An 8,463-nucleotide genomic window follows, 5' to 3' on the forward strand; every position below is an offset into this window, starting at 1 on the left:
CTAGTCAAACTGACCAGACTCCCAGTGCTGGAGCCTGAGCTCACTAACCAGCGGTCGCTGTGAGATATGAAGGGGGCACCCATGAGTCAGGCTTATTGGAGCTGCCTCTCCCTTCATATCCCGCTCCTCACAATGGGGAGGGTGTTGGGCTTCCTACCAGGGAGCTCTCCCTGGACCCTGCTAGGGGCTCCATCTCCTGAATCAGTCGGTGGCTAGCAGGTGTGTGATGGATCTGCTCGGAGAGACAAGGGGCTCTCTCTTCGTCCCCTCACCCTGGTATTTGCTCGATACGCTGAGCGGGGTGGGGGTGGGACTCTGTTGAGTGGGATTCACCCAGAGCTTCCATTTGATTGGCTCCTCTCTGCCACAAATAGTGGGGCTGTGAGTGGGGAAAGAGGTCCTGAGTGTTGGACTCTTGCTCTTTCAGGGGCCGGTGACCTTCGAGGAGGTGGCTGTGTATTTCACCAGGGAAGAGAGGGCTCTGCTGGACCCCGCTCAGAGAGCCCTGTATTGGGATGTCATGCAGGAGAACTATGAGACTGTGACCTCGCTGGGTAAGGGTTCCTGTCCCCTCGGATCTGGGAAAGGGAAATGAAGAGTTAAGGTTCATGCCAGCCCCACAATGCCACCTCTACTCTGTCCTGTTTCAGCATCACCCCAATATGCCAGTGACACACACACACTACCAGAGACCCTCCCCTGCTGCAGAACACTTTAGGAACAGAGCACAGGAGCCGTATTGCACAGTGTCAAATATCTCCTGTTTGCTCAAGTAAAACTGAGGGTTAGGTGCGGCATAATCAGCAGAAGCTTCCTACCCCTGACCTCTCAAACTCTGAGCCTTCTCCACCCAGAGCACAATAATGCTTGGGGTGTAACAAGCAGTCTGCTGGAGTCAGAGCTGCTGGCCCAAGGTCACTTATCACACAGACACTCCGTGCGTCCTTGAATGCTGGCTGGGGGTATCCAGAGAAGGAAGCTCAGTGGCGGATTTAGCGTTAGTAGGGCCCTGTGCTCAGCTCCATTTTAGGGGTCCATCCTTGGGACATAGGCAAGAAAAAGAACATTCTCTCATTTCCCTCCCCTGCTGCAGAACACTTTGGGAACAGAGCACAGGAGCCGTATTGCACAGTGTCAAATAGCTCCTGTTTGCTCAAGTGAAACTGGAAGTTAGGTCTGGCATAACTGTTCCATACCCCTAATCATTTTTGTTGCCCTTTTCTGAACCTTTTCCAATTCCAGTATATCTTTTTTTGAGATGGGGGGACAACATCTGCGTGCAGTATTCAAGATGTGGGTGTATCATGGATTTATTTGCTGTTTTTACAATTATGATATATGATATATTCTGTCGTATCTATCCCTTTCTTAATTATTTCCAACATTGTTCGCTTTTTTTCACTGCTGCTGCAAACTGAGTAGATGTTTTCAGAGAACTATCCACAGTGACTCCAAGATCCATCTCTTGAGTGGAAACAGCTAATGTAGACCCCATCATTCTGTATGTATAGTTGGGATTATGTTTTCCAATGGGCTGCACTATGTGCTATCCTGTCATCTAGTACTGCTGAGATCCTGCATTCAGTGATATCCCTGCCCTTCCTGTTCCCTTTCTCAACTGATCCCCACCAGCCCATGCTTCCTGTTCCCAGCTTCCCCAGGACTCTCTCACTGTCTCTGAACCTCTCTGTCAGCAAGAAGCAGTGCCAGGGACAGTTGCCCTCTGTCTGGAGTCTTCGATGTCTGGGACATGGATTTACTTTCTCTGTGTTGTAAGAGGCTCTGTCATAATGAGTGTCTGTGACATTACCCAGAGTACAATCTGGACTGTTAAATAGCTGTGTCCCCTCAGTTCTCCAACCTGGGGTGCCTTTTCCACTGTTTTCCCGCGAGAACAGCCCCTCTTGTCACACAGTCTTGTCTTACACACAGTCTCCAGCATGTAACTCTCTCCCAGCTACACAGTATTGAGTGCTGCTAGACAGCCACTCCTGAATTACACCTCAGGAGAAAACCAGCAAATTCTCAAGTGCCCAACTTTCCCCCAGAAATGTGCGTCTTGCACTGTCCTGCATGCTACTGAACAACGCAAGCTCATATGAAGTCTGCCATTTCATCAGTGGAAAATGACATGCACCAGTTTGTTATCCCAAATGGAGTTTCCAACACACTTTAATCCAAACACACTGGTTAGATAAACAATAAACCAAGATTGTTAACTACCGAAAACTAAAACTAGGTCCAGCCGATGAAAGGGGCACTCCCAGGAGAGACTGTATAATGGCTGTAACATCAAACAACTTTGTAAACCTGAGAGAGCTGCCTTGGGGACAATGACAGGGAGAATCCCCCAAAGTGACTCCTTGGATTCTGCTCTTCTCTGGTCTCTGTGCCTTCCAAAGTGGAGTACTTTGCACTTGTCTCTATTGAATTTCATCCTCTTTCCTTCAGCTCATTTCTCCAGTTTGTCCAGATCATTTTGAATTTTAATCCAATCCTCCAAAGCACTTACAACCCCTCCCAGCTTGGTATTGTCCACAAACTTGATAAGTGTAACAGAGAGACTGTTACTGGGAGGGTTTCACCATGTGTCAGAGGGTTACACCCTGCTGGGAGGGGGCTAGGCCTGTACTGGGATAAGGTCACTCTGTGCTTCACAGTGTGGCAGAACCTAGAGTGTCCATTAGCAGGGGAAAACCTGGGGGGAATCGGCTTGTGGAATGTACAAAAGCCCCGTCTGAATTCTTACACCTTGCCCTTTTCACCCCAGCAGGCTACAGAATAACATCCATGTTTTGCTCCAGATCATCCCGTCCTCCCAGGGGGAAGGAAATGGTTGCAATGGAGCTGGCTCAGGTAAGGGATTCTCAGGGAGCTGGTGGTGGGTTCTGCTTGGAGGGAGAGGAGCAGTAAATGCATAGGAGGGTGGGAATTGCTAGAGGTGGTGGGAGGCAGGAAATATCTCGGGCGGAGAAAGGGAGGGGACAGGATGTGACAAACCTTCTGACACTAGTGTAGTTTAGGGTGTGATGGGTTGTCACCCGCAGGGGGCAGGCTGGGGGGCTTCTGGGAACCGCTGTGCCCTCTAACCCTCAAGCTGGGCTGGCCCTTCTCACACTGATTTGCTGGAGATTCAGCCAGCCTCTCCAGGGCCTGTTATCACCCAACGGGACAGCAGTTGACGCCATACACCCAACTAAGCTACCTGAGTCCTTTACCTAAGCCGCTCAAGGACAGATAGACGACAACAGCCAATTTCTCAGCTCCCCAACCTTGCACACTTGCTGTAGGATACATTCAGAATTATACCATCTTATAGTGCACAGGGATCTCTGTAATGTCAGCTCATTAATATAGTTCCCCTTCCCCTCGATCAGATGTACACAGCAAGCTTGTGCTAACCAAGCTGAGATTTTCCCCAGACACTTCACTCAAAATACGCTGGTTAAGATAAAGCATAAAACAAGTTTATTAGCTGCAGAAAGACAGATTAAGTGATTATAAGTGATAACAAACAGATCAAAGCAGATTATTTAGCAAATAACCAAAACTCAAACTACGCCTAATATACTAGCTGGATAGAATTTGAATTAGCAGTTTGTCACCCTGACTGTGATGATACAAGCAGTCCACCAAGTTTCCATACACAAGCTAGAAATCCCTTTATCCTGGGAGCAGCACTCCCCCACTTCAGTTTTTGTTTCTCAGGTGTTTCCAGGAGTTCTCTTGTGTGGGGAATGAGACCAAGAGATAACGTCACACCACACCTTGTGTAGCTTTTCCATATGGCGTGACACCTTTGTTCCAAACTCAGTTCCCAGTCTAGTTTGTGGAAAAATACAGGTACTAAAATGGAGTTTAGTGTCATGTGGTCTGGTCACAGGCCCTGCTGCGTCATAGTATCCATGACTAATAGGCTGGCTGAAACATTCAGAGGAAGGCTAAGCTCTTCCACAGTCCATTGTCTTTCTTGATGAGCCATCAGGACTGTCTGGCTTCTTCATTGTTGTACCTGAAAGGCTCGTTGTGGGTGTTACCCAGAGTAAGCACATTTGAAATACAGATACAGAGTCAATATCCATAACTTCAGATACAAACATGATATGTGCACAAAAATAGGATAATCATATTCAGCAAATCGTAACTTTTCCAGTGACTTTTCCAGATGTATAATGCATCTTGTACAAAATACATCATAATTATGTCCTAATCATATTGTAACCATACCACTATGCTGAATATGGGGGTGTAGTGTCAGATAGGGCCTAATTTCAAGGCACAGGAGTTGGGAATGGAACTTCCCCTCTTTGTGGAACAGGAAATAACCCTCCAGCCAGGGCTGGGACAACTTCCCAGACTCCCAGTGATGGAGCCTGAATCTACTCACACTTCATTCTACTCACAACGCCAATCATTGTGGCAACTGCAAACTTTATAAGTGATGATTTTATACACTCTTTTAGGTCATGGATAAGAATGTTAAATAGCACAGGGCCAAGAACCAATCCCTGCGGGAACCTGCTAGAAAGAAATCCACTCGACCCTGGCTCCCCATTTACTATCACAGTTTTAAATCTATTTAATGTATGCCATGTTTATTTTGTATCATTCTAGTTTTTTTAGTAAAAATATTGTGCTGATCAAGTCATATCCCTTACAGAAGTTTAGGTAAATTACATCAATACTATTAGCTGCTACCAAACTTTTGATCTCCTCCAGTAAGGATATCCCGTTAGTTTGATAGGATCTATTTTCTCTAAACCTTTGTTAGTGGGAACTAATCATATTACCCTTCTTTGATTCTTTATTAATGAATGAAATCCAGTATTGGCTGCTCCATTCTCTTGATGAATATAGATGTCAGACTTCAGGTCTTTTAGAAAGTCTTGGATACAAGTTATCTGGACCCGCTGATTTAAACATATCTGACTTTAATAGCTACTGTCCTCATGACTTCTTGTTGGAATGGAAAGAGTGTCGCCATCAACATCTTATGATACGAGTACATCATCTGTTTTTCTCCAAATCCAGGAGAGAAATATTTATTGAGGACTTTTACCTCTTCTGCATTATTTTGATAATTCTGCCATTTCTATTAGTAAAGTACCATTGTTAGGATTAAGTTTGCAATTAATATACTTTTAAAATCTTCCTTCTTATTGTCATTGATTGGTCATTGATTTCTGATTGCTTTCTTTACCAGTTTTCTACAAATCTGACCTTCTAACTTCTATTCTTTACTATTGACTTCCCCTTTCTTCTATATATTTAATTTGGAGAGCGTTGGGATTCCTACCAGGGAGACACCAGTAGGGTCCAGAGACAGCCCCATCTCGTATATCAAGCTCTGGCTAGTAGGTATGTGATAAATGACAAGATCCTGCCTCCCTCTGTCAGCTGGGAGACACAAAGGTTCTCTCTTTCTACCCTCTGATGCCGCCTGGCTGCTCTAAGCTAGGTGAGGTGGGACTCTGTTAACATGTGCCTCCTGGAGCTTCCATTTACCTGGTGCTGCTGTTCCGTGAATAGGGGGGTTGTGAGTGAGGCAGCAGGTACTGAGTGTTGGACTCTTGCTCTTTCAGGAGCCGGTGACCTTTAAGGAAGTGGCTGTGTACTTCACCAGGGAAGAGGGGGCTCTGCTGGACCCCGTTCAGAGAGCCCTCTACTGGGATGTCATGCAGCAGAACTATGAGACTGTGACCTCACTGGGTAAGGATTCCTGTCCCCTCTGTTCTTGAAAGGGGAAATGAAGAGTGAAGGTTCATGCCACCCCCATAATGCCACCTCTACTCTGTCGTGTTTCAGCATCACCCCAATATGCCAGTGACACACACACACTACCAGAGACCCTCCCAAGCTGCAGAACACTTTGGGAACAGAGCACAGGAGCAGTATCACACAGTGCCAAATATCTCCTCTTTATTCAAGTAAAACTGAGGGTTAGGTTCAGCATAACGAACAGAAGCTTCCTACCCCCGGCCTTCTCTCAAACCCTGAGCCTTCTCTACCCAAACCAGAATGGGCTTGGTATGTAACAAGCAGGCGGCTGGAGTCAGAGCTGCCGGTCCAGGGTTACTTATCACACACACACTCGGTGCGGCCTTGAATGCTGACTGGGGGTATCCAGACCGGGTAGCTCCAGCAGCAGAACACTGAATCTCACCCAGGATTACAGATGACACAACTCCTCACTGGTCTGGATTGCGATGGAATGTAAATGTCTTCACACCTTCCCCCTGCAGGAGAATGGCTGTTTGACCAGCTGTTTGCCTTGCTGTCTCTGAGGAACTGCTCTGTGGGTGTTCCTCAGAATTGTGACTTTTTCAGTAATATCATACTGTAAAATCTCATAACTTTACATACAGTGTTACTACACATTTTAACAGGAGGATAATATTCAGTAGATTATGCATTTTCAAATGATACCTCACAAGCCATACTGTGTACAAAATTGATCATAATTTTCTAGAAGAGTGAACACAGGGGTATAGACTGACACAGTGTCTGTGTGTGTGTTCCCAGCAGATATGTGGGTATTTCAGTCCCTCATAAGCACAGTGTTCGGCATCTTCAAGGACCTGGGGAACTGGTCCTGGGAATTCACTGGTTTACCAAGTGTGACACTGTATGGAATTGTGAGACTCTTTGGTATTAATAATAAAATAATAATATAATCTGATAAAATTGCAATCAATCGTGCTAGATATGCCATGTAAGGTGTCAGTGAAAATGTTATGATTTGCCAATAATAATAATATAATAATTTTGTTTCTATGTTTGTATCACCTTTGTATTGTGAGTTATAGATATGTAGGGTATATCTGTATTTCCAGACTTGTGCAGTGTTTCTGGGTGACACCCCCAGACATATTGGCATCAATACTGCCTAGCCTGTTTGATGGCCCATTGAGAGTCATCAGCTGTACAATGAGCCCATGGAAAGGACCAAGGGGATACACCTATTGAGTCAGCAAGACATGCCGGGGTATGCCTGTGTAATGAGAACTCCAAGGCTTTTCCATGCCATGTGCTGTGAAGCTTGTGTTTGGGACACAGGAAGTACAGGCCACATGGCAAAAGGAATGTAAAGGGCAGCTGCATTATCTCCATTCTGTCTTCAATCCCCCTTCCTACCTGTGGAGCAACTTCTCTACAAACTGAACCCTGGAACAAAGGACTGAATGACCCATCCGAGCTATGGATGTGTTCCAGACAGACTTTCAAGCCAGCAACTCACCAATACTGCTAAGAACCTGATATATCCATTTTGGAATGTATCTGACTGCGTTCCCATTTAACTTCTTTCTGTCTTTCTTTCGTTTAAACCTTTAGTTTAGATGCTAAAGGATTGTCTGGAAGGATGGAATTTTGGGTAATATCCAAACCTATACTGACCTGGTGATGTGGCTGACCCTTTGGGGTCAGAGGAACACTTTGTTTATGTGAGCAGAGTTTTTAAATAACCTCTCACTGTACTGGACCTCGCTGCTGATTAGGAGTCAGAGAACTGGGATGGAATAAAGGGGGCCGTGTGATTTCTTTTTTCAGCTTCTCGATAACCTGTGTGGGGGATCAGAAGCACAGTTGATGACTGGTCAGTGAGTTTAACTTCAGTGTTAACCATCAGTTTTGGGAGCATCTGCTCTCCCTTTTTCAGCCTGCCCTAACTTTGGCATTTTCAGTGAGAACTGCCCCTGGCCCACCAGGTCACACTAAGCACTGAAGTTAAATTAATAGAATGTTTTTTTATGACCAAGTCTTATGAAATCAACTAAACTCCTTTGTTTTCTTTCATCTGAGCAGGCTTTCTAGTTTTCCAATGTGATGTGATCTCCCAGCTGGAACAAGGGGAAGAGCCATGTGTCCCAGACCTCCAGGGTTCAGAGGAAAGAGAGATCCTGAGATCTCCCTGCACAGGTGAGGAAACATTAAACCACAGAATCTGTAAGTGCCTGAAGGAAACATCTGGGATGCCCTACAAAGCCCTTGGGGAGGTCTCTCAGTTCATTATTATCCCTAGCAGGGGTCGTATCCTCAGGGTAAATATAGTTCATGGCTTCCTATAGATCCTAGCAGACACCAGGCAGTAGCTTCCTCCCTTCCCCCTGCGTATTTGGATGGGATGTGAAGGCTGAATTCATCCCCCTCCTCTCTCCTATTTGGGGGAAGAGTTTGGGGGAGTTCAGCTCCTGATTTTTATTTGACCTGTCTTCAGCACTTGTTTTTGTTTGGTCTTCCCCTTTCCATCCCTGTCTGAGGTTTCTGTCTCTGTCACAGCAGGTGATGCAATGGCATGTGAGAAAGAGGAGCAGAATTCTCAGCCTGAAAATGTTGAGCCAGTGGGTAAAAACAGAGCATTATCGCAAAGATCGAAAAGGAATGTGTCCAGGAGTCATGAGCAGGGAAAATCCTGGGAGATTCAGCACAGACCAGAAACAGATCAAGGAAACCAGACAGGGAAGA

General features: G+C 45.8%; 1 long non-coding RNA gene across 1 annotated transcript; it reads left to right on the forward strand.

Moving 5' to 3' along the window:
• Positions 1-2,792: 2,792 nt before the first annotated feature.
• Positions 2,793-7,830, forward strand: LOC123358225. The gene is made up of 3 exons (XR_006575699.1): positions 2,793-2,856; positions 5,583-5,709; positions 7,804-7,830. It is a non-coding gene; the product is annotated as an uncharacterized LOC123358225 (long non-coding RNA).
• Positions 7,831-8,463: the final 633 nt, after the last annotated feature.

This window comes from Mauremys mutica, unplaced genomic scaffold (genome assembly GCF_020497125.1).
Source record: "Mauremys mutica isolate MM-2020 ecotype Southern unplaced genomic scaffold, ASM2049712v1 Super-Scaffold_100033, whole genome shotgun sequence".
NCBI lineage: Eukaryota > Metazoa > Chordata > Testudines > Geoemydidae > Mauremys > Mauremys mutica.